At 41.7% G+C, this 27,759-nt stretch overlaps 1 protein-coding gene across 1 annotated transcript in view; it reads left to right on the top strand.

The window, feature by feature from the left end:
• The window catches only part of Patr-1 (Protein associated with topo II related - 1), a 490,596-nt gene that overhangs the window by 459,655 nt on the left and 3,182 nt on the right, over positions 1-27,759 (top strand). The gene's annotated exons all lie outside the window — the stretch shown is intronic.

Below are 27,759 nucleotides of genomic sequence, written 5' to 3'. Positions count from 1 at the left end.
GCGTACACACAGAGGACATAATATGAACAACACAAAATGACCGTTGAAGATATTCTCTGCTACAGTCAAGTATCTTTTCCGATTTTAACACGCTTCGATTTGTCCAATGTAGGTACAGTTTTTTCATCACGTAAAATTCGCTTTTCCGACGTATCACATCTTTTGTGAAGTCGTCTGCTTCGATCCTTTTCTTGTGGACTGTTTTCTTGCCATCAGGTGTAGAAAAACGCAAACGACCATAGACGTCTTCCCTTTCTCTAAAATACGTTTCACCAGTGACTTTGAAACCGCTGTTACTTTACTTGTTGAAGTCATTACATTATAATTCAGTTTATGAACTGTTTTCTGTTCTCGTAATTGAGCAACTACGTTGTATACTATTTCTCTGGCTTGTCCCCTTACAGGCCGTCCAGATTTGCTACCAGACTTCGAAGTAGCAGCCATAACTACTGTACATTCAAATGACACTCTCACTAGAATAACATGGTACACAACACTATATAGCTGAAAGACTGGGCTGTCATCAATTATTTCGCTGCTGAGCGGCTTTAGATGTGTGTGTGTTGGCATACCAATTGCGCAACTGCCGATACTTCTAATTCTGTTTTATGCACAGTCAAGAATTTAGTTTATTCACCTGGTTAATGTGCTCCGTAATGAGTAATGACTAATGACCCTTGAAGGTCGCTAGGTAGCACTGTTTAACACTATATACCCTCTGTGGGTGGGGCCAGTAGAATAACACCCACGGTATCCCCTGCCTGCCGTAAGAGGCAACAAAAAGGGGCCTCAGAGGCTCTGAACTTTGGAGCTGGGTTGGCGACCACGGTGCCCTTAGCTGAGTCCTGGCATTGCTTCCACTTACTTGTGCTGGGTTCCTCACTTTAATCTATCCTATCCGACCTCTCTTGGTCAACTCTTGTTCTTTTCCGACCCCGACACTATTAGGTTTGCGAGGCCTAGGAAGTTTTTCCTTTTCACGCCCTTCATGGCCCTTGTCTTTCTTTCACAGATATTTTCATTTTTTGTAGTGTCGGATCCCTTCCAATTTTCCCTCTGATTAGTGTTAGATAGAGGATGGTTGCCTAGTTGTACTTCCTCTTAAAACAATAATCACCACCACCACCACCACCACTTAACACTATATACATTAAAACATTTACCAATACAGCTGTAACCATACGTATGTACGATCCCCGAATTTTTAGGTTAGGAAATTTTCGTATATAGTTTGTTATGTTAAAATCATGTAATTTTGTTTATTGAGAATGTAAAAACGTAATATTATAAGAAGAATGTGTAGTTAGGGAATATTGCATATGTGCATCATTATATTTTGTATAAATTTCCGTTTGGGTAAGAGTCTGTAAATATGGCCTAGCCGTAAGGATTGTGCAACCGGGAAAACTGCGACTATATCGGGAAGGCGGTTGAAGTCTGTTGAATGTGTTGCAACAAAGTGGCTTGGAAACACGGGGTACGGCAGGTAGTATAGGCTGAAGATTTGGAGTGGATCAGTGTGGATGTACGTGAGTGGACGTTCGATGTCACATCAGACGCACGATAGCCAATACGAGGGCTTTGTTTTTAAGCGAGGTTGGGTTGACTGAGTGACGCGTCAAGAAGTTCCTGCGAGAGCGTTGCTACCAGTAAACTTTTCGGGACGCTATGACCACATGCAGCAAGCTATATAAGTATGTACGCGTGTGCGGCAAGTCATTCTGATTCGGACTCTGATTCTGTTCTGGTTGTGTTTGTGTTCTTGATTCTGTGTTTCTCACTCGGACCGGCGTGCAGGAGCTACTTTGCGCAGATTCCTGGGCGATGCTCTGTTGGTCTTAAGTATATTTCACCTACGGAGTGAGCACGCTAAATATCGCTGATGCTACAAGTTTCTGGTGGCACTAAAGCGTACCGAATCTACATTCGGCAGTGGATGTGTGGTTGTGCACAGAGCTAATTCTGGATAAAGAAGATCGTCGGCCGAGTATCCAGTGACGGTTGGAGAAACGTGAGGCGCCACACTAACCTGTGCGGCACTCGAGAAGGACTCATGACGTCGATGAAATGTGTAAATAAGGTTAGGGATGCTCTTCGTAAAGAAGGTTGCATCCGTACATAGAGAAAGTCGTCGTATTTTTCTTTAACAGATTACGATTTTTCTTCTGTAACAGTAGAGAGTGTAGTGGGACTCTTACCTGGAGGTATGTTAAGAAATGTATATATAGTATCAATAATTTTATTGATGGTTTGTAGTGTGTAAATTTGCCTTTGTAAATGACAAACGAGTAGGTCTCGTCAAGATATGATTTTGTTGGTGGTAGTAGTGTGTATATTTGCCTTTGTAAACGACAAACGAGTAGGTTTCGTGAAGTAATGATTGGTTGTTGTTAGTGGTGTGTATATTTGCCTTTGTAAACGACAAAGAGTAGGTCTCATGAAGTAATGATTAATGTTGGTGGTAGTTGTTTGTACATTGCCTTTGTGGACGGCAATCGGGAGGGGGTCTCTTTAAGTGATGATTATTGTGGTATTTATTATATTTTTGTTTATTATTTTGGGAGTAAAGTCCTGGTATCAAATTGCAGTAAATCTTTTTATCAGTGGAGTGAGGATGAACCTGGCATGCTACCTACATCTAATTTCAGGGGTAGACAGGTAAGTTTATAAAGTAAGTCTGGAGCTTTGTCAGCCTGATGACCGTCGCCTTGGAAGAGGGAGTTACTCATTGCTCTACATAGTTGTATATTCCTGTAATTGTTTTACAGGTGGCGCCCATTGTCTTGGTATTTATACTTATTTCACTCACCGTTAATTCATTTCATATTTTCAACAGGTTGCAGATGATTATTTTGTTATATATATATTTTTTTTTTTTTTTTGGAAATTACACAGTACACACTACACGCGAAGGAATTATAGGACTAATACAACTAAAGAAAGAAATGTGAATAAAATTGACTAAAGAACAAGAGCGCTAAAACAGATACAGATGTGACAGCGAAACTCTTGTGTAACCGCGCTTCACAGTGTGCACAGTACGGTGGCCAGACAGCATGTGACCCCCTCCACTACTCCCTATGATGTCAGACATCCACTCGAAGAGAATGCGCGGAGAAGTGAGCTTTGCGCAGGTTCTTTTGTTAGTTGCAGGGTAATAAGCCTCGTATAACGTATGCCATCTAACTAACACGCTCTCTCCTTCAATTCATTAATTAAATTTCACCTAGTTTTTTTTTTTCAAGTTTTTCCGTGGTTTCCCATTTTCACACCAGGCAAATGCTGGGGCTGTACCTTAATTAAGGCCACGGCCGCTTCCTTCCAACTCCTAGGCCTTTCCTATCCCATCGTCGCCATAAGACCTATCTGTGTCGGAGCGACGTAAAGCCCCTAACAAAAAAAAAAATTTTTTTTCAAGTTTACTTCATGGACACCGCAATGAATTGCAAATTTATACCAGACACAAAGTATCTGTTTTAACCACATCTTTATATGCCATCCTGACAGTGTCCAACAGCGTTTCAGCATGATTTTAAGAAGCACTACGAGAGCATTTCATTTTATTACGCTGATTGATGTTGAAACACCATCTAGCAGTTCTGCGTCAGCTGGTGGTTGTTTACAGCAGCGTTCAGTGACTTGCATACGGCTAACACCACTCAGGTAGATTTGGCAATTGACTACAGGATCAAAATTTACCAATTCCCGGTTTAAAATTGAAATTGCAATGATTAGCAGTGAGGAGACTTACAGTTCTGTGAATATTAGTGCTCGATGGTGAGCATACTGAAGATGCTAAGAATTTAGAGCCTAGTTTATTCTCATAATTTCATCCCAGTTTTTAATGTCAGTTGTATATATTTGTTCTTTTGTTTTACCGGTATGTCAATTGTGTGTATGTACACTTGTTTAATTTTTAGACGTTTTATATTAAGGCTGAAGATAGCCTGCCCAGGCCAAAACTAGTTCCTAGTTAACTCATTGCGGACCGTGGACGGCGTAAGATGTTTAAGCTTGCTCCTATGCTGCGGGCCGCGAACGGCGTAAGACGTTTAATGTTACGCGTGAAGCAATGCTGTTTATATTCGTCATCTATGCAGTCTTACACCTTAGTCAGCGTTACTGGTTGTAGCAGGAAGTTGGTTTACCTTTTTGAGATAACCCTGGCGTTGAGTGGGCTCATGTTATCTTAGCTGTTTTAGCAGGAATATCTTAGCACTTCCTCGCGCGTCAAGTTGGTACTTGAGATTTCAATACAGTGCGTGTCGTTCTTACCGAGTGTGGTATAATGGCTTATAAAACAAAGTTTCTTACAGAAGATAAATTATTACACAGTGTTCACAATGATTATCCTAGTTGATGCACTTATTCCTCAAATAGACTCGGATAGTGAAAGTGAGAGTGACGAGGAAATTCCGATTCCCGAATCCGATAGGCGTATAGAGGAAGGTGAAGTGCCTGATACATATCATCCTAGTTATTTTCCACCTGTTCCACTATTTACAGAGAATTCAGTTATAAATATTCAGATAGAAAATAAGCAGGATATTTTGAGTTACGTGAGTATTTTCATGAATGACGAATTTTATCAGTATGTGTGTGAGCAGACCAATCTATACGCGAGTCAAGTGATAAGTGCGGTGCCTCGGCCTTTCACAAAGAATTCGATCATGCAATCGTGGAAACCGATTAGTCCAAAATCCTGATATAAAAACATACTGGACCGAAGACCCTGTTTTTCATACTCCGATATTCTCTAAAACAATGTTCCGAATACGCCTCCTTCATATTCTTTCATTTCTTCACTTCAGTGACAATAATCATTACGCCAAAAATACACATATGCTGTATAAAATTAGATGTAATTTGAAACCTGTGACACCAGATATCACACCCTAAATATTTACTAGAGGTAAGCACGAAGTGTCATTTTTCTAACATTCATAGTTTAGGAGTAATTGTAAATTTTATTAAGTGATGCACGTCAAGAGGGCCGGGCATGAAAATGGCTGGTCCAGGCATTCAAGTGTCCCGCTCAGAAGCAGGTACTGAACGTGTTAATGTAATTCAAAATATTGCATATGAGTCAACTAAAAGCAAAAAGGATAAAGTCCACTCCAGCACAGTTCGAGAAAATGGCAAAAAACCACTACCACCTTCCAATAAACGATAAGATATCTATTAGGTTCAACCTTTTCAATACTAATTAGGTACGTGTTTATGTTACAAATACCTTTTATTCAACTTTGGGACCGGTTTCAACATATATCATGTCATCATCAGCCATAAAAAGATCACAATATATAAGCAAAGACACAATCTGTAACTGACTATTCACACCATGTGTCATAACAGAAGAGTAGCGGCTTAATAATTAAATCTGGCGCAGTGATACATTGAAGTAAACATAAATTCTCTCATTATTAAAGGAATAAAAGAAGGTTCTTCAATATGTAGTCTTTGTGCATCTGATAGGCTTCCAAAGTAAAGAGTCATTTAAAACACACACACGTGATATGCGTCAACCAGAGTGTAGAGAACATATTTGAGTCACTTGTAATTTATACCTGATGAAATTTGAATACTGATGAATATGAAATCAGTCAGTGGTAAAAGACGTTAGTCTTGTGGGAAGGAGATATAAAATGTGGTAGGTCTGGAGAGGAGGAAGATGGGGGAAGAAAAAGATCTTGTTAGGGGATTAGAATTTTTAAGGTGGGTCTTGCGAACAATGTGGTGGGGGTTTGTAACATGATAGGGTACTGTGTATCGCAGTAAATATTGACCTCCTATTCGGAAGATTAAAATAATTAAAAAATCAAATAGAATATTAGTTTTTTCTGAGACTTCGTTCAGATTCGAATTGGAGTTGAAGAACTGGTCTAAGTGAATGAAGCAATTTTCTGCGACGTCAAGAATAGGGCCTTAGTCCATATTCATGAGCAGCTCTATATCTTGTTGTATGTTGCTGAAGCTATGCTTTGAATCTTGAATGTGCTGGCCAACTGCTGAGTATCTATTATATTTTCTAACATTAACATGTTCCATGTACCTGATTTTGAAGTTCCTCCCTGTTTGACCAATGTACGAGGATTGACAGTTTTGACATTGGAATCTGTAGACACCTGATTTTTGATAAATGTTAGTCTTGTTAATTGAGCTGGTATTATATAAGATATCCATATTTCTATTGTTAGTTCGATATCCAATTTTGGTGTTGTGTTTCTTCAGAATATTTGTAACTACGTAAATATCTTTGTTGAATGTGAAGGTTGAGAAATAATCAGGTTTAATTTTCTCTCTAGTTAGAGTTGAATTTAGGCAAACTTTCGTTTGTTGATAATGCGCTCTATAAATGCATTGTCATAACCGTTAATACAGTAAATCTAAATAAAGAATTGAATACAATCTGCTTCATAGCCAAATAGAAAATTTTGCATAAATTCAACTCTAACTAGAGAGAAAATTAAACCTGATTATTTTTCAACCTTCACATTCAATGAAGATATTTACGTAGTTGCAAATATTCTGAAGAAACACAACACCAAATTGCATATCGAACTAACAATAGAAATATGGATGTAACCGTACGTATATACGATCCCGAATTTTAGGTTAGAAAATTTTTGTGTATAGTTTATAATGTTAAAATCATGTAATTTTGTTTATTTAGAATGTAAAAACGTAATATTATAAGAAGAATGTGTAGTTAGGGAATATTGCAGATGTGCATCATTATATTTTGTATAAATTTCCGTTTGGGTAAGAGTCTGTAAATATGGCCTAGCCGTAAGGATTGTGCAACCGGGAAAACTGCAACTATATCGGGAAGGACGGTTGAAGTCTGTTGAATGTGTTGCTACAAAGTGGCTTGGAAACGTGGGGTACGGCAGGTAGTATGGCTGAAGAATTGGAGTGGAACAATGTGGAAGTACATGAGTGGACGTTCGATGTCACATCAGATGCACGATAGGCAATACGAGGGCTTTGTTTTTAAGCGAGGTTGGGTTGACTGAGTGACGCGTCAAGAAATGTCTGTGAGAGCGTTGCTACCAGTAAACTTTCCATGACGCTATAACAACGTGCAGCAAGCCTATATAAGCATGTACGCGTGTGCGGCAAGTCATTCTGATTCGGACTCTGATTCTGTTCTGGTTGTGTTTGTGTTCTTGATTCTGTGTTTCTTACTCGGACCGGTGCAAAGGAGCTACTTTGCGCAGATTCCTAGGCGATGCTCTGTTGGTCTTAAGTATATTTCACCTACGGAGTGAGCACGCTAAATATTGCTGATGCTACAAGTTTCTGGTGGCACCAAAGCGTACTGAATCTACATTCGGTAGTGGATGTGTGGTTGTGCACAGAACTAATTCTGGATAAAGAAGATCGTCGGCCGAGTATCCACACTAACCTGTGCGGCACTCGACAAGGACTCAAGACGTCGATGAAATGTGTAAATAAGATTAGGGATGCCCTTCGTAAAGAAGGTTGCATCCATACGTAGAGAAAGTCGTCGTACTTTTCTCTACCAGAATATGATTTTTGTTCTATAACAGTAGTGAGTGTAGTGGGACTCTTACCTGGAGGTATGTTAAGAAATGTATATCTCTCAAGTAATGATTTTGTTGTTGGTAGTAGTGTGTGTATTTGCCTTTGTAAACGACAAACGAGTAGGTCTCGTCAAGTAATGATTTGGTTGTTGTTAGTGGTGTGTATATTTGCCTTTGAAAACGGCAAACGAGTAGGTCTCGTGAAGTAATGATTAATGTTGGTCGTAGTTGTTTGTACGTTGCCTTTGTGGACGGCAATCAGGAGGGGGTCTCTTTAAGTGATGATTATTGTGGTATTTATTATATTTTTGTTTATTATTTTGGGAGTAAAGTCCTGGTATCAAACTTGTAGTAAATCTTTTTATCAGTGGAGTGAGGATGAACCTGGCATGCTACCTACATCTAATTTCAGGGGTAAACAGGTACGTTTATAAAGTAAGTCTGGAGCTTCGTCAGCCTGATGACCATCGCCTTGGGAGAGGGAGTTACTCATTGCTCTACATAGTTATATATTCCTGTAATTGTTTTACAGGTGGCGCCCATTGTCTTGGTATTTATACTTATTTCACTCACCGTTTATTCATTATATATTTGTTTATTATTTATTGGTAGTAGTCAAATTGTTACATGGATATCTTATATAATACCAGCTCAATTAACAAGACTAACATTTATCAAAAATCAGGTGTCTACAGATTCCAATATCAAAACTGTCAATCCTCGTACATTGGTCAAACAGGGAGGAACTTCAAAATCAGATACATGGAACATGTTAATGTTACAAAATATAATAGATACTCGGCAGTTGGCCAGCACATTCAAGATTCAAAGCATAGCTTCAGCAACATACAACAAGATATAGAGCTGCTCATGAATATGGACAAAGGCCCTATTCTTGACGTTGCAGAAAATTGCTTCATTCACTTAGACCAGTTCTTCAACTCCAATTCGAATCTGAACGAAGTCTCAGAAAAAACTAATATTCTATTTGATTTTTTAATTATTTTAATCTTCCGAATAGGAGGTCAATATTTACTGCGATACACAGTACCCTATCATGTTACAAACCCCCACCACATTGTTCACAAGACCCACCTTAAACCTACTAATCCCCTAACAAGATCTTTTTCTTCCCCCATCTTCCTCCCCTCCAGACCTACCACATTTTATATCTCCTTCCCACAAGACTAACGTCTTTTACCACTGACTGATTTCATATTCATCAGGTATAAATTACAAGTGACTCAAATATGTTCTCTACACTCTGGTTGACGCATATCACGTGTGTGTGTTTTAAATGACTCTTTACTTTGGAAGCCTATCAGATGCACAAAGACTACATATTGAAGAACCTTCTTTTATTCCTTTAATAATGAGAGAATTTATGTTTACTTCAATGTATCACTGCGCCAGATTTAATTATTAAGCCGCTACTCTTCTGTTATGACACATGGTGTGAATAGTCAGTTACAGATTGTGTCTTTGCCTATATATTGTGATCTTTTTATGGCTGATGATGACATGATATATGTCGAAACCGGTCTCAAAGTTGAACAAAAGGTATTTGTAACATAAAAACGTCACTGATTATTAGAACAAGTAATAACACTCGTTGTATTATTATTTAGACTGTTATTATTGTTTTAAAAGTGGACCTTATTGATTTTGCTTCTAAGAAGTGGACTTTATTCATTTTGCATGTTAGCAGTATGGATTACTGGGCGAGTTGGCCGTGCGCGTAGAGGCGCGCGGCTGTGAGCTTGCATCCGGGAGATAGTAGGTTTGAATCCCACTATCGGCAGCCCTGAAGATGGTTTTCCGTGGTTTACCATTTTCACACCAGGCAAATGCTGGGGCTGTACCTTAATTAAGGCCACGGCCGCTTCCTTCCAACTCCTAGGCCTTTCCTATCCTATCGTCGCCATAAGACCTATCTGTGTCGGTGCGACGCAAAACCCCTAGCAAAAAAAAAAAAGCAGTATGGATTTTACTCGTTTTGCTACTATTTATTAAAAGCACAAAATACAAGAAGACATAATATCCATGTTTCTTTCGCTGTGGTTTTAGGGTGCCCTGGGTAGACATTTAAACACACAGTTCAGGAGCTTCCTCTGTTGCACTCTAAAGTTCATTATCGACATTTTCGTTGACATCTGACTGATGACTCTCCCAAGAGTCGAAGAAGTCAACGTAGAATTTCAGTGACGGGCTCAACTTCCAGTCAGAGCCAAAGTGCAATTCAAGGAGCCTTTTCTTACCTGACATTTTATTCTTGTTGACTGAAGTAGTCTTCTTTAGAACAGGTGAAGGGTTTATAGCTTACACATTCTTCTTAGTTTTCATCAGGGATCTGTAGGTACCAGTTCTATGATAGTAAAATGGCTCCCCATCCACAAGGACCATGAGATGAGACGTTTTTGATCGTCTGAAAAAGTAGCGCTTGCAAGGAGCGAACTTGAAGTGCCATTGTTGAATAGGTTTCATGTGCTCTGTTGACTCTTGTTTCCAGTTAAATATATCCATGCCAATCCCTGGTTGACGTATAGTTGAAAACCTTTTAATGATGTTAATGTAGGTTTGTGAATCTTCGATTACTTCTCTCTTCTTGAATTCTTTTCCACAGAGACCGAATAACCGATCAGGGGGAATGAAGGAATGACCTCTTACTGGAAAAATTAACTGTACCTCCTCTACATATCTTGATGCTTGCAGGAGCCGCCTTCGGAGCATAGCTATCATCGTCCTATCGTCAACATTAGTGTGTTCTCTTGTACGAAAGCAAGCTAGCTACTTACCTCAATTATTTTGCAACAGCTCTCTTAGTTGCACTGAGATTGACTCTTTTCTTTCTCGCCTTTGATGGAGACACTACAGAAGGTGGTACTTGCATTTTCAAAAATGGAAAGCAAGCACTCTCTGATATAAAACTACGAATAAAGCTCTAGTAGAAAGCATGCAGCTTTAGCATAATGGTAGCCATGTTATATGTTGTTGTCACGTGCCATAGAAGTCAGGTTCTGGTTAGTTGAAGCATCCTTTACTCATTTTTCTTTTAAAACACAGTGGACTTTATCCGTTTTGCATCTAACCTGAGTTTTTAAAGCGGAAATACTTACGGATGTTATGGATTTTGCTAGTATATTATTTCATGCTTAAGTAGACACATCTTTTACCAATATATTTCTACCATTATCTCATTTTTTGTAAAAATGTTTTTAGACGACTCATATATCATATTGAAAGGTGAACCACTACAACATTAATTTAATAATTATTATTGTAAAGCAAACGTGGTTATGGACGGCCCAAGTACAAGAAAAGGTGCATGAAAAGAAAAAAGCATATAGAAACTGGGTTTCACAAAATACTCTAGAGAAGGGAAACATTTGTCATAGCCAAACGTGAGGCTAAGAAAGCTGTCTCTGAAGCTAAGCGCAGTCACTACAGTATAATGATCTGTATTGGGAGAGTTGGCGGTTAGTGGCGCTCAGCTGTAAGCTTGCATCTGGGAGATAGCGGGTTTGAATCCCACTGTCGGCAGCCCTGAAGATGGTTTTTTTTTGTGGTTTCCCAGTTTCACACCAGGCAAATGCTGGGGCTGTACCTTAAGACCTATCTGTGTTGGTGCGACATAAAGCAGATAACAAAATAATGATCTGTATACAGGTGCAAAGAAAGAAGAGAAAACTATCTTCCAGCTGACCAAAGCTAGAGCAAAGTTAGCACAGGTTATTGAGCACTGTGTGTGCATAAAAGGCAAAGATGGTCAAATTACAGGACAAATAGGACATCCTGAAACATTCGCAACAACACTTTGAAGAGATTTCAAACATTTGAGTTTCCTACGTTCTCCTATTCCAGTTAGTAATCTAACAGCAGGTCTTATCCTACACATCACATCAAAGGAAGTCACCAGTGCCATCAGGAGTATGAAGAAGCAAAAAGTGCCAGGACCAGATGATCTTCTGGTGGACTTCTGGAAGTTGTAGGAATTAAAAGAACCCGCAATTAACTAGCTGATGAACTTTTTCAGTGTTTGTAGTGGACTCTGTTCCCGGTGATTGGGCTACAAGCATCACTCTTCCTATCTTTTAAGGAAAAAGGTGATTCAGCAGAATGTAAAAATTATCGGCCAATTCGCCTTCTATCGCACGTAATGAAGATTTTTTTGAGAGAATCCTCAGATCAACGACTGCATGACTTTGTCAGCATTAGTACCAACCAGTGTGGCTTCGTCAGGTGTGCTGGAACAACCGATGCCATCTTCACTGCCAGAATGCTGATTGAAAAGCACTGAGAGAAACAACAGCCACTGCATATTGCCTTCCTTGATCTTGAAAAGGCTTTCGACCATTTTCCACATCGTGTGATCTGGTATGCACTTAGTGACCCTAGTGTACCAGAAATGCTTATCAGTTGGCCCATGATGCTATACACAAACACCACAAGTAATGTACATTGTGCTGTCGGCATCTCTGAGAGCTTCCCAGTGAAAGTCGGAGTACACTGAGTCTCCACACTGTCCGATTGCTTTTTGTTCTCGTCATGGACACAGTCACGCAGGACCTGGAGAGGAGTATCCCTTGGACTCTCTTTTATCCAGATGATGTCGCACTTACTGATACCACCAGAAGTGGATTGCAGCATCAGGTTGAAGATTGGAACAACAGTCTCTCTCAGTATGGTCTTAGACTGAACATAAAAAAGACCGAATACCTGGAAACCATCCCAAGCAACAGCTTAATTCAAGTTGGAGAGATTTTAACGAAGACCATAAGCTTCAGGTATCTAGGATCCTGCCTACAGACTGATGGTGGGATAGGTGATGAAGTATGAAGTAGGATAAAGGCAGCATGGATGAGATTGAGGGAAGTCACAGGAATACTCTGTGACAGAAGGGTGCCACTACATCTGAAGTCCAAAATATACTGCATGGTAGTACGTCCTATTGCTTTATATGGTATTGAATGTTGACCAGCTGACAAAGCTACAGAGTGCCAATTACATACTATGGAAATGTGTACAATCTGTTGGTCATTAGGCATCACACTCCTGCATCATGTCAAAAGCTACACCGTCCGCCAGCAAATGGGCATTGCACCCATCACTGAGAAGGCACAGAAAAAAAAGTCTCCAACGTGCTTCATGCTGCACCTGGAACTGTTGCCATATATCACCCACAGCTCTGAATTAATGGGCAACGACCATGTGGATGTCCAAAACAGCACCTGCATGACACAGTAAATGCTGATAAGAATATTCTGAACTTAAGACCACACGATGGCCAAGACCGTGTAAAATGGTGAGCCAGGATTAGAACAGCAGACCTTGCACCAGCAGGAAAACCAGAATAATAATAATAAAAAGAAGAAGAAAATTCCTGCAGGACTACATTTTGGCACCTCTGTGTCTCCAGAAACCCTCAAGAGGTAGTTAGAGGGACATAAAACAGTTCTCCTCCTCCTCCTCCTCCTCCTCCTCCTCCTCCTCCTCCTCCTCCGCCTCCTCCTCCTCCTCCTCCTCCTCCTCCTCCTCCTTTCCCCTTATCCGCTTCTGCTGGGTCGCAGCATTTATGGCATTTTTCCACCTTCCGCTCTCCCTCCACAATTCCTCTTTCATTATTTTGTCCCAGTCCACCTTTCTTCTCCTTGCACTCCTCTTTATTAAATTGATCCACCTTATTCTAGGTCTCCCTCTTGCTGTCTTTTCCTTGAACTTCATCTCCATCATCTGTTTAGGTATTCTTTCATCCACTACATGTCCAAACCATCTTGGTTCACTCCTGTTAATTCCCTCATTTAGGTTTTCCATTCGAATCTTCTTTCTCACATCTTTGTTTCTTAATCTGTCTTTCGTTGTCTACTGGGCGAGTTGGTGGTGCGGTTAGGGGTGCACAGCTGTGAGCTTGCATCCGGGAGATAGTGGATTCGAACCCCACTGTCGGCAGCTCTGAAGATGGTTTTCCATTTTCGCACCAGGCAAGGTTTCTTGTACACTGGTGGAATGCATTGCCCTGTTGCACCCTCTTGCCAATCTCCATGTCCAGCCTTGTATTCTACATTAATTCACTCCCTAAGTATTGGAACTGTAAATAATTTCAAGGTTTTGACCACCAATTTTCGCAATGCCTTTCCCGTGTCTTTCTCTTCTTGATATCAGTATGGTCCTGCTTTTCTCTGTACTGAATATGTTTCAATTTTTTCATTCAATGCATCAAGCTGTTCTTGTACATTTTTGCTCTTCATTCCCCAGAACATTATCATCTGAAAATAGTAATAACTTCATCTCCCTATTCCCATATGCTACCTTTGTCTCCATTTCAGTTTCATCCATAACCAGTAAAAACAAAAGAGGTGACGGCACACTCCCCTGTCTTAGTCCAGTTTCATTCCTAAACCATTCCACCTTTCCAACTGGAGTTCCTATTGTAATGGTCATAGCGTCCGCCATGTCAACTGGCAGTGGGCCCGGCCCGACACCGTAAAGACCCGCCCCTTCCGCTTCAACTGCGCCAATCACGTTACAACTGGTGTCAGAAGTGCTCTTTGAACATGCGTCCCACAATAATTATGTCGTCCAGGTACACGAGGCAAGCATCGTGAGTTAGACCTCTCAGCACGGCCTCCATCAGTCGCTCGAAAGTCGCCGGCGCATTGCAGAGGCCGAAGGGCATCACGGTGAACTGGTAGAGCCCTTGGCTGGTTGAGAACGCCATGTTTTCCTTGTCTTCTGGATGGAGCGCTACTTGCCAGTATCCAGACTTCAGGGCCAAAGTAAAAAACCACTGGGCTCCAGATAATGTGTCCAGGGTGTCATCTATCCGCAGTAACGGGAAACAGTCCTTCTTCGTGACGTCGTTCAACTTCCGGTAATCGGCGCAGAAACGGAGTTCACCGTTCTTTTTCTTCACCAGGACGACTGGCGATGACCACGGGCTGTTCGATTCCTCGATGACTCCCCGCTGTTTCATGTCATCTAGCACGTGGTCGATTTCCACCTTATTCGCCAGAGGTACTCTACGAGGTGGCTGTCGGATTGGACCGGCATCGCCGGTGTTAATGCGATGGTACACTCTGTCCGTCTTTCCGTAGTCGCCTCCGGTAGCAGTGAAAATGTCCTGAAACTCATGGATTAGTTCCTTAACCTCCCTGAGCCGTCTCACCTCTAAATGTTTCCGGGCGTTGGATATAATCTTCTGGAGCTTATCCAATCCTTCGCCTGCTTGCAGGGTCTGTGCGTCTTCGTCGTCCACTGGCACGAAGCACGCGACTGGTTCACAAGTTCCAAGCTCGGTCCCGCTGGGTACCCTCTGCTCCTGTGACGTCGAATTCAATATTCGTACTGCCACGCAGCTTCGTGCCAGAATGAGCGTCCTGGCCAGGTAGATTCCTTGATCGGTGGTCGGCGAACCGGGTTCCACGAGCACGCTGTCCCCTTGTATGGGTTCCTCTAACCGTGCAGTAACCATCACCTCGCAGTTGGTTGGTATCACTTCGTCGCTGGCCAATGTTAACCGCGCTACTCGAGATTGCGTCCCTGGGCGTCGCAACATTACCTCTTGTTTGCCGAGCCACAATACATGTCGTCCCACGTCGACAGTCGCCTCGTATTTCCGTAGCGCGTCTAGGCCCAGGATGACCTCATCTGTGATGGCGGCGACGAAGGCCCAGACTCGTAGGCGTCGTCCCAGCGTCAGTGTTGCTCCACTCGGTGACCACATTTAGTGTGAAACGAGGGGACGGTAGTGATGGTGCCGACGAGCACCTCTCCTTGTCGGCCCTTACTCGTTTCCCTGATCAGGGGCCGCCTTCATACGGCAGTTCCTCCGCAGGTGGCCACGCTCGCCGCAATTCCAACAGGTGATCTCGTTGGTGCGTCGGCGTCTCAGGTCATTAACGAGTTGGCGGGGTAGTAGGATCAATTAACACTAGACTGGTGGCTTCAATACTAAGATTTATTAGCTAGGCACTAAAACTACACAAGACTACACACAACTTTTGCTCATAACACACACGTATGCAGTTCGCACGCTCTCTCTCCCTTCGTTTCTCACTTGTTCTAACACTACACCATTTTACACTCACACACAAGGTCCTGCGTCGCATGGCTACACGTTCTCTCCTTCACAGACAGTCCGCAATGTAGCACACTAGTCCGATAATCACAGCACTTCCCATACTTCACTACACTGGGAGTCGCTCACGACTGAATCACACCAGCTTCTAATTCAGTCTAACTCTCACTAACTCCAGGCAGGTCGTTCCTCTTATATATTTGCGCTGGCTCTTCTTGAATCGTCCGGATGCTAGATGGATCCAGGAAAATCGCAAGATGGAACGCTCCAGATTAATCGTGGAGTCATTTCCATACTCCTCTGCAACGGGACCGCGAGCGGAAGCGAGTGGGGTTGGCCTAGCACTAAAGCGCTGCTAGTGATTGGCGCAGTTGAAGCGGAAGGGGTGGGTCTATACGGTGTCGGGCCGGGCCCACTGCCAGTTGACATGACAGACGCTATGACCATTACACTGTCCCCTCCTCAAGGCTGCTCATCCCGAGCTGCTCCATGATACGGTGCCAAGTGATCTAGGTGAACAACCATCATCTTCCCTCTGGGAGGCCATCGGATCCGGTAGACGACGTCGTTGATCCTGGTGACGATTTTATATGGGCCTTCCCATTGTGGCTGCAGTTTCGGTGACTTCCCTTTTGTCCGGTGCGGACGGTACAGCCACACTGTCACCTTCTTGGAAACCCGCAGAGTTTGCGAGCATGTCGTAGCGGGCTTTCATCCTGTCGCTGGCTACCCTCAGATGATGTTGGGCATAGTCGTGGATGTCATTGAGCCGATCCACCAACTCCCATGCATAGTCTGTCGCTGGTTGCTGCTGGTCTGGTGCAGACCCGAACATTAGATCGCATGGCAGGCGGAGCTCCCTTCCGAAGACCATGTTGGCAGGTGTCGTGCCCGTCGTCTCATGGGTGGGCGCTCTATAGGACATCAAGAAGAAGGGGACTCTCTCGTCCCAGTCCTTCTGGTGCGGCGAAACCACCTTCCTGAGGTGCTCTTTGACGGTTTTCACAAAACGTTCCACCATACCATCTGACCGAGGGTGGAGGGGCGTCGTACGTGTCTTCCGCACTTCTAAGCGTTGCAGAACCTCTTGCATCAATCTGGACTCGAAGTTTCTGCCTTGGTCGCTATGAAGTTCCCTCAGGACACCGAATCGACAGAAGAAGTTCTTGACCAAGACGTCGGCCACTGTTGATGCCTCTTGGTTCGGGATGGCGTAGACCTCCGGCCACTTTGTGAAGTAGTCCATAGCCAGGAGTAGGTAACGGTTCCCGGCGTCAGATTCGGGGAATGGTCCAGCGACATCAATGGCGATCCTCTCGAATGGTGCTCCAACGTTGTACTGTATCATTTGGCCCCTACTCCTGGTGCATGGACCCCGGCTCGCTGTGCAGATGTCGCACAGCTGGCACATCCTCTCAACATCGTTCCTCAAGTGCACCCAGTAGTAACGCTGTCGGGCATGATCTAGTGGCTTATTCACTCCCAAGTGTCCAGGAGTAGCACCCGCATACAACTCGGTCAGCACCTCTTTTCTCATGCTCCTGGGGATTATCAGCTGTGCAATGTGCTTCTTTCCGTCGGTTGATTCCCACGTGCGGGTAAGTACCCCGCCACTAACCATGAGAGACGACCACTGGGCCCAGTACTCCTTATAGGTTGGATTGCGTTCGGCGATGTCTTTCCATTACGGCCTCTGCCCCGACTCTACTTCTCGTAAGATCAGCCCGATGTCATCGTCCTTCAGCTGCTCCCTCCTGAGGGCATCTCGATCCCATCCTTTAGTGGCGGTGTGCGTCGTTCTCCCATAACGGCGCAGGTCTCCGGCGCGTCCTCGCTTCTCACGGCTCGTATTCTTGGTGACGGTGCCGCGGTTCCCTTCACTGCCTCCACCCTCAGGGCTAACGTCAGTGCCTCTGTGAGGTCATGCTCCCCGCAGAGCATCAGCTTTTGACGGATCTCAGCGTCGCAGAGCCCATCAATGAATGTACAGGCTGCCTCCCGCTGAATGTGGTTCAGAGGCAGCCCATCCAGAGCCTTGTGGGCTAGCTGCTCCACATCTTGCACGAATTCTTGCAGCGTCTCATTAGTGCGCTGGGTCCTCTTCCTTAGCTGGACTCGGTGGGCGGCTGCCAGCATGTGGTCACTGTATCGGCTGTCGAGCGCTCTAACGATCTTGTCATAAGTGGCACCCGGTTGAAGGCTGTGTAGTACTTCTGCTGCTGGTCCTTGCAGTCCGGCGATTAGGTACACGGCCCTTTCCTCCGATGTCCAACCGTTGTGCCTGCACACGGTGTCGAATTGAACCCAGAAGGTCGGCAAAGATGTTGTTCCGTCGAAGCGCGGGGGTTTTACTTTCCTGGCGCTGGAGCTGCTGTCGCTGCAGATGGCCGTAGCACGAGTCTCCATGGCTGTCATTCTCGTACGCAGGGCACTTACTTCTTCTTTCAGGTCTCGAACCCCTGACTCCACAACCTGCGGTATTTCTTTGATCTGTTTTTTCAACCAATTCCTGTACGTCCTGCATAATGTCACTCTTTAATTTTCTTTCGAGAGAGCGCATTTCGTGTTCTAATTTACCTTGTCCACCCTTAAGTTCATTTAATTCCAGTTTCAGTTCGCTCTTGATTTCGTCCTGTTTGGATGAGAATTCTGTGAACTTACTGAGGAGAGCCTGAAACTGTTCGCTATCCATTTTACGATTCACTAGAAATTTCTAGTTACGAAATTACTGCTACCAGTCGATCCCGATTCTGACACCAGGGGCCTATTCCACAAAAGTATGGTCTTGTACATTACAAGTTACTAGTGTGGGTTCTTGTAATGTATGGAGTTGTACATTTCTGTTCCACAAAAGATTGATAGTCTCTTGTATATTACCAGTGAATTGTTACAAGTTTTACAAGTGACGACATATCAATAAACATACTACGTCATAGCATGAATCAGCTGTTTATCTTCGTATTCCATTCGTTGAATTAGGTTATGCTTGCCTCATTTATCGTAATATCGTATTTTACTGTAACTTATGCAGCAAAGATTGAAATAACTACTATTCCTGTGAATTTTTTAATGCCACTATGTTATTTTTCAGTTTATTTCTTTGATGATAGGAAATTACTCCGTTATTATCACCCATTCTGTTCTTTCGCGATCCTCGCGTATGTTCTACGAGAGTCTAACATACAGTACCTACCAAAGAGGATAGAATAGAACCTACCTTGGTCTGTCATTAGGAATCAGATGCCGCTAATAACGATATTCGGCCGCCAAACTTAATTGTTACGAAATTGCAAACTCTGCATGAATTGTTAAAATGATGTCAAGAAAAACAAAGTTATTCATTTTGAAGGAAATAGAAGGTAGGAAAGATATTCGTTTCGGTGGATTCAGCGAGAGTCTGAAAAAACAAGACAAAATAAATGGTTGGATGGAAATATTTGACTTGGGAAAAGCTCATGGAGCTTTTGAGGGGAAAAGTTGGACGTATGTAAGAGATATTCTGCTCATTAATGATTCCAGGAATGTCCTTCTTGGAATATGTTTTTTTCAGTATTTTCAGGCCAACAAACAATTTGAGGAAATTTTATATCATTTATTGCAGCTACCACAGACCGAAGATTTTGCCATTCCAAGCATATCTGCAGTACCATGGTACTGACCACCATTTCCTAGCCAATGTAATGTTGTTAGTAAATGTTGTTTAGCAGAGAGAGATTTATTTCTGTTCGTAGGATATTTTAAGCTATGGCCAATATCTATCAAAAGTTCTTCCACTTGTATTGTGCTTAACCTAAAACGTTCATTGTATTCAAATACAGTGTTAAACTGGAAGTTTATTCTTTCCCTGTACAGACGATAGTTTTTCATTTTCATCACCATCACTATCACTACTGCTAGACCACATATTTATCAAAATGTATCCAAAATAAGCGTATTTAAATAGCACTAGTACATTTATATATTATTGTCCTTTCACTGGTAGAGAATTCTTCTCAATTCGGTAGTAAGTTACAAGTACTAGTACTTTTGTGGAACACGCCTATAAAAATTCACTAGTAATTTGTAAGTATGGAGTAGTAAAGTACAACTGTAGAAAATTCTTTTGTGGAACAGAAACTCTGGTATTTGTACAAGTTACTAGAGAATTTACTTGTAATGTACAAGACCATACTTTTGTGGAACAGGCCCCAGTTGTAACGAGTTGGCGGGGTAGTAGGTTCAATTAACACTAAACTGGTAGCTTCAATACTAAGATTTATTAGCTAGGCACTAAAACTACACAAGACTACACACAACTTTTGCTCATAACACACACGTTCGCAGTTCGCGCGTTCTCTCTCCCTTCGTTTCTAACTTGTTCTCACACTACACCATTTTACACTCGCACATAAGGTACTGCGTTGCACGGCAGTTCACATACTTCACTACACTGGCAGTCGCTCACGACTGAACCACACCATCTTCTAATTCAGTCTCACTAACTCCAGGCAGGTCGTTCCTCTCTTATATACTTGCGCTGGTTCTTCTAGAATCGTCTGGATGCTGGATGGATCCAGGAACATCGCGAGATGGAACACTCCAGATTAATCGTGGAGTCATTTCCATACTCCTCTGCAACGGGACCGTGAGCGGAAGCGAGTGGGGCTGGCCTAGCACTAAAGCACTGCTAGTGATTGGCGCAGTTTAAGCGGAAGGGGTGGGTCTATACGGTGTCGGGCCGGGCACACTGCCTGTTGACATGGCGGACGCTATGACCATTACACTATGCTGCTGACGCAGGTGTTGTGCATTGCTTGCACCATTTCTACAGTTTATGTACCCAGTCTCTTTTTGACCACGGTTTCCCTAACCTTCTCTCTGGGAATACTATCATATGCCTTTATTAGATCTGTAAATGTTATGACCATATCCTTTGTAACCGTACGTATGTACGACTCCCGAGTTTTTAGGTTAGGAAATTTTCGTATATAGTTTGTTACGTTAAAATCATGTAATTTTGTTTATTTACCATGTAAAAACGTAATATTATAAGAAGAATGTATAGTTAGGGAATATTGCATATGTTCATCATTATATTTTGTATAAATTTCTGTTTGGGTAAGAGTCCGTAAATATGGCCTAGCCGTAAGGATTGTGCAACTGGGAAAACTGCGACTATATCGGGAAGGACGGTTGAAGTCAGTTGGATGTGTTGCAACAAATGGCTGGAAAACACGGGGTACGGCAGGTTGTATCGGTTGAAGAATTGGAGTGAATCAATGTGGACATACATGAGTGGACGGTCTATGTCACATCATATTCTCGATAGCCAATGCGAGGGCTTTGTTTTGAGCGAGGTTTGTGTTGACAGAGTGACGCGGGAAGAAGTGCCGGTATGAGCGTTGCTACCACTAAACTTTTCAGGACGCGATTACCACGTGTAGCAAGCCTATATAAGCATGTACGCGTGTGCGGCAAGTCATTCTGATTCGAACTCTAATGCTGTTTCTGATTGTGTTTCTGTCTCTGATTCTGTGTGTTTTCTCACTCGGACCGGCGCGCGGGAGCTACTTTGCGCATAGTCCTAGGCAATGTTGTATTGTTCTTGAGTATCGTTTTCGGAGTGAGCACGCTATATGTTGCTGATGCTAATGAGTTTCTGGCGGATGTTAGGTCAAAGACGCTACTTAAGTGTTTATTTGTAACTTCAACTCTGTATAATAAGTTGGACTACAATTCTTCTACGAGATTATGTACAGTGGATGTGGTGATGCGTACAGAATCGAGATTCGGTAGTGGATGTGTGTTTGAGCACAGAGCTGATTCTTGGTCGAGGAAATCGTCGGCCGAGTATCCACTTTCAGTTGCAGAAACCTGAGGTGTTACACCAATCTGTGCGGCACTCGAGAAGAACTCAAGACGTCGATGAAGTGTGTAAATAGGGTTAGGGATGCTCTTCGTAAAGAAGGTTGCATCCGTACGTAGAGAAAGTCGTCGTACTTTTCTCTACCAGAATACGATTTTTGTTCTATAACAGTAGTGAGTGTAGTGGGACTCTTACCTGGAGGTATGTTAAGAAATGTATATATAGTATCAACAATTTTATTGATGGTTTGTAGTGTGTATATTTGCCTTTGTAAATGACAAACGAGTAGGTCTCGTGAAGTAATGATTTGGTTGTTGTTAGTAGTGTGTATATTGCCTTTGTAAACGACAAACGAGTAGGCCTCGTGAAGTAATGATTTGGTTGTTGTTAGTGGTGTGTATATTTGCTTTTGTAAACGACAAGCGAGTAGGTCTCGTGAAGTAATGATTTGGTTGTTGTTAGTAGTGTGTATATTGCCTTTGTAAACGACAAACGAGTAGGCCTCGTGAAGTAATGATTTGGTTGTTGTTAGTGGTGTGTATATTTGCTTTTGTAAACGACAAGCGAGTAGGTCTCATGAGGTAATGATTAATGTTGGTCGTAGTTGTTTGTACGTTGCCTTTGCGGACGGCAATCAGGAGGGGGTCTCTTTAAGTGATGATTATTGTGGTATTTATTATATTTTGTTTATTATTTTGGGAGTAAAGTTCTGGTATCAAACTTGCAGTAAATCTTCATCTAATTTCAGGGGTAAACAGGTAAGGTTACAAAGCAAGTCTGGAGCCTCGTCAGCCTGATGACCGTCGCCTTGAGAGAGAGAGTGGCTCGTTGCTCTACACCATTAAATATTCCTGTAATTGTTTTACAGGTGGCGCCCATTGTCTTGGTATTTATACTTATTTCACTCCGTTCATTAATTATATATATTTTTATTATTTATTGGTAGTCATCAAATAGTTACACCTTTCCATGATCACAATTCTTTTCCAAATCTATACTGTTCTTCTTGCAACTCACCTTGTACCTTTCTTCTCATTCTTCTCTCTAAAATCATTTCCAGTAATTTTGCCTCTTGTGATAAAAGTGTGATTCCTCTATGATTATCACACATTTTTTGTCCTTTGTTAAAGACTGTATTATTATTCCCTTTCCTCAGTCTTCTGGCACACATTTCTGTTTCCATATGCACAATCTGTACACCCATTATAGTCCAACAAGTTGAGCAGCCTTCATCATTTCCACACTAATTTCATTCATCCCTGGTCTCTCACCCATTTTAATTTTATGGGCTGCTAATTTCACCTCTAACATTGTTATATCATCTACTGTTGACCCCTCTAGGGACACCATGACCTGGATGTCAGTGTGGGGACTTGTGTGCTTGTTGATCCTGAGGGCTGTGCCAGCTCAGGGTTACCCATGCTGGATTGACCTCGGTGTAGGGCCAGACTAACAAGGTGACCCTGAGTTGCCTGAGAGGTGTCTGTGCTCTTTATTCTTCATAACTATGTCTACCCTTCTGTTCTCACCTTCTTAAATTCAATTCCTCTTCCTGTCTAGCCATCTCTCTGCCTCAGGTAGAATAGGTTAGTTCTGCACTGGTACCAACCAAACACAAGCTGCGCAACATAATTACAAGCTTACTAGGACTCAAAGTGATAACATTCACTTTTAAAACTGCACCACAGAGAGTAATTCTCATAAATCCATTATTATTATTATTATTATTATTATTATTATTATTATTATTATTATTATTATTATTATTATTATTATTAAAACTAAACTACTGTAGCACCTAAGTGGCATCTACAGCTTCCTGGACTCCCTAATACATTTCTACTTAATTCAATGTTATGGAACACTTACAAAAAGAAAACTGATTGGGCGCCAGTGTACTTGATGATATTCAATATGAAATAAGCATGAGAATAAATTATGATCCAGGGTGGGGTCATGGCTGACGATATCCTGACTTGCTTACCTAACCTGATGACTTGTTCAACTGAATAAGGCTTTAGGATATACTGGCTAGGTTATATTCTTCTGTGAAACGACACACTGTACATTAAAATATATGAATATGCTTTCAAACTTAACCACCTCAATATTCTACACAACAGATAACAAAGCGACAATGCACGAAATAGACACTAAAATTTGACCATATCAATACATGTGTAGCATACCACCTCCATAACACACAACACAAGACATTCAAACTGTAGAACACATTCTGTTCAACTGTTCTGCTTCTGAGAGAGCATGTTTTGAACTTAAGGTGCATTTGTTAACTTGCAGTTGCTATTTCAAAAAACCACTAATTTTTATATTTTATAAAAAATGCTGTTCTTTTCAATTTCCAGAATTTATTGATTATGTATTTAAACACATATAACTTGATATTGTCTGCTCATTAGCTGTTTAACATATGTATTTTATATATTATGATCTGGTATTTTAAATATTAGTACTCTAGTATTAAGGATTGTACATATCATACTTTTATCTTTCCATTTCTGCCTGGTGGAATGATGATATTAAAAAGGCTATCAATGACAGAAACCATGCAAGAAGATCCTTATATCAAGCAAGAACACTGAGAGAAATAGAGGAGAAGCTGTCACTTTACAGAAAGAAATATTACAGGTCGTTGGTTGTAGCTGAAAAGCAGAAATGCAAGGAAGATCTTGCTACCAAAATAATGCAGGATGGAAATAAGAAACTGTTATACAGTATTGTTAAGAATAGAAGAACTCAAAATGAATCTATCCAATCTGTAGAACTTCCTAATGCTGAGGTGACTAGGGATAAGACCAAAATATTACAGGAGTTCCTAAGGCACTTTGAAACTTTGCTGAACTGTTATGAAAATGTCACTCCATTAGACGACGAACCTTATGATTTTGGCAGCACAAATACCACTAGTCTGATATGGTTGGAAGTAGAGACAGCAATATCTAAGATGAAAAACAACACATCAACTGGATCAGATGAATTAAGTGTTGAGATGATCAAAGCATTAGGAGAGGTAGGACAACAGTGGATGTACAGGGTACTAAATAGAATCTGGAAATAGAATGTAATACCCAATGTCTGGAAGCAAGGAGTCATCATCCCATTGTTGAAAAAAGGTGATAAAAAGAAATATACCAACTACAGAGGTATAACTCTGCTGTCACGTGGCCTCAAAATTTACGTATCCATCCTTGAGAGCAGGATTAGAAAATATGCTGAACCTACACTTGAGGAGGAACAACATGGATTTAGACGTCATAGATAAAATATAGACCTCATTTTTGCCACCAGAATGCTCTATGAGAAGTATTGGGAGAAAGGTAAAACATTTATAACTGTTTTTCTGGACATCGAGAAAGCATATGACCATGTACCACGCAGGCATATATGGGAACGTTTGAGAAATAAGAAAGTGCCCGATGATGACATAGCACGAGTTCAACGATTATATGATGAAACCAAGTGTGTCCAGGTCCAGGTTGGAAGGTCAGGTTGGTTTGAAACGAAGAGTGGAGTCCCGCAAAGAAGTTGTCTTTCACCACTTTTCATCATAATCATAATGGACGAAGTTTTAAAAGCGGTTAAGAGAAAGGATCCAACAACTAATGCCCTAGTTTTTGCTGATGATGTAATGGTATGGGTGAGACGGAAGCGGAAATATAAACTAGACTACATCTCTGGCATGAAGCTTTTACAACCTTAGGTCTCAAAGTCAGCAAAACAAAGACAGTTGGTTTGGTGATGAGTAGAAATACAGAAAGCTTCCAAATTCTATCACGCTGTACGTCAAATACTTTGGGGTGAAACATTTCCGTTAGTTTCCAAGATCCACTTGTAAAAAATATATCTAGTACCTATATTGACGTATGGCCTGGAAGCAGCAACACTTACTGGACCAACAAAGTCGTCTTCTGGGGCAACAGAAATGAAGTTCCTCCGTTCTTGTCTACAAAAAACAAAAATGGATAAAATAAGGAATGTGGATATCCGACAACAGCTTGGATTGGAAAGAAGCTTTCTGGAGACTCTAGAAGTGAACAGATTGCAATGGTATGGTCACACAAAAAGAATGAACCCTCACAGGTCTCCTCGAACATACTTTGACCACAATGTTCCTGGGAAGAGACCAAGAGAAAGACCTCGTAATGTTTGGAAAAAACAGATATTGCAGGACCTTGAAATTAGAGATGTGAACTGGTGTCGCATATATGAGCAGCATTTGTGGATGGATAGAACAAACTGGGAGGAGGCTCGTACACAACCGCACCCGGCTTGCTGGAGCGAAGAAATGATGATGATGATATTGATGATGATGATGATGATGCTGATGATCTATTTTACTGTTTATGTATTGAATTTTATCAAAGAAATTGTATATTTTGTATAAACTACAACCCTAACATACCTTATGGTAAAATAGGGTTCACAGCACTTCAGAGGTTAAATAAATAAATAAATAATACACAACACAAATTACAATATCAGAAATGCACTATTTCATCTTCTTATTCACAATTACCACTGTATTTACATGACATGCTAACTGACTTAAGTTAGCTGGTACGACGACTTTGCTATCAAACATTATACTCGGACTTTCTCCGTCCCTAGACACGCTAAACTCAACTGTACATATTTACACAAAATCTTATTAGCTTGAATTATGTATAATCTGGCTAGTCTGAATAGGGTGATTTATTGAAGTTGAAAGTTGAGGTTAAATGCCACCATACCTCGCCAGACTCGCCAATACCTTTGGTAACAAGTTCATGGTTTGTTATTTTATATCAAAACCATACTCACGTTATTCTCAGCCAAGTACATTGGCTTAGAACTTTATAGCAGACTTCTGCTGTATATAACATAAGATATAACATATGATGATCTCTAACCCTGTAGAGTGTCCCAACCGGACGTCCATCAACAAGACAAATCTCCAAGAGACAGACACCAGCAGCATTCAATAGGACTAAACGTCGCACACTTCAAGTAGGACAACCAGCCGATCACAATATTTCCACTACTCAACACCAACAAGACCAACCTTCCAGCAAACCAGCCATAAAATAAACTTCTTCAGGTCACATGATTTACTCTGTCCTAACTAATCACCATCTCCCATTTCTGTCACATGTGGCACGCCTTTTTCGAAATTGTGATGCTCAATACTGGCGTACTGGCGCCTTGAAAACTGTTGGGAGACACACATCATGTTGGGCAAACCAACGTCTTACCCAACCTTCTCCATATTTAGTCTTCTTGCTCTACCAAGATTTTCCACTTTCAGCTACAGAATTCCACCAATTTAATACAGAGTTCTTACAATGCCTAAATAATTATTATTATACATCAGTAAATACATACAGTATTCCTACAATGAAATACATGATACTGACAATACAAAATAAATACCTAACCTATAACTTGGCGTAAATATTGCCGTAAATACCAAAATTGACTTGACGTGGGGTTGGAATTTTACACAATTACAGTACGGAGGTTTTATCCTCCCCCAATCACAAGTTTTGGGTCATGGGAGGTGATGCATGGCTACTGGGAGAGTAGTTGTTAGCGATCCCCTCCAGATACCAGGCGCCCCCTGGAGTATCTAGCCTTGTCTTTGGCATTACTCATGGGCTCCGCCGAAGGTCGACTTCATATTTCCTGAATACTCGTGGGACCAAAAACTGAAACTGGCTCTCTTCCTCTTATTTAATTTCAAAAGATAGCACCCTTCAAAAAATAGCATCTTTAAAAAGAACTAATAGAAAGCGATATACTCCAATACTTGTAGATTATCTAAGTGACGGACGTCTATCTCGATTCCTGGTTGCTTCCAGGGTCGATGGCAAAAGCTTTTTAGACGAATGTCCATTTTGATTAGTAATTTGATTGAAGAAATTGCTGGTGGTCAAATCGACAATATGCGCAAGCTTCGCGATGGATCCGTACTAATCAAAACATCATCGGCTGAACAGTCCACAGGGTTACTTAAAGCCAAATTATTCCGAAAGGTAGAGGTCAAAATCGAGAAGCACCAAACCCTAAACTCCTGCAAGGGAGTTATATTTCCACAGGGATTTGGTTGAGTCTTCCGATGATACTATGATCGGATACGTAACACGTCAGGGTATAACTGACGTGAAGAGGCGAAGAGGCGCATGGCTAACAAGTTGCTCGATACGGGCGCTTTCATCCTTATCTTCGACGTCAAGACCGTACCTGAAAGAATGTAAGTGACTATGTACCGACTGACTGTTCGTCCGTATATTCCA

This window comes from Anabrus simplex, chromosome 1, assembly GCF_040414725.1.
Source record: "Anabrus simplex isolate iqAnaSimp1 chromosome 1, ASM4041472v1, whole genome shotgun sequence".
Classification (NCBI taxonomy): domain Eukaryota; kingdom Metazoa; phylum Arthropoda; class Insecta; order Orthoptera; family Tettigoniidae; genus Anabrus; species Anabrus simplex.
Note: the sequence above shows the minus strand (reverse complement) of the source record. Positions and strands in the feature narration are given on the sequence as shown.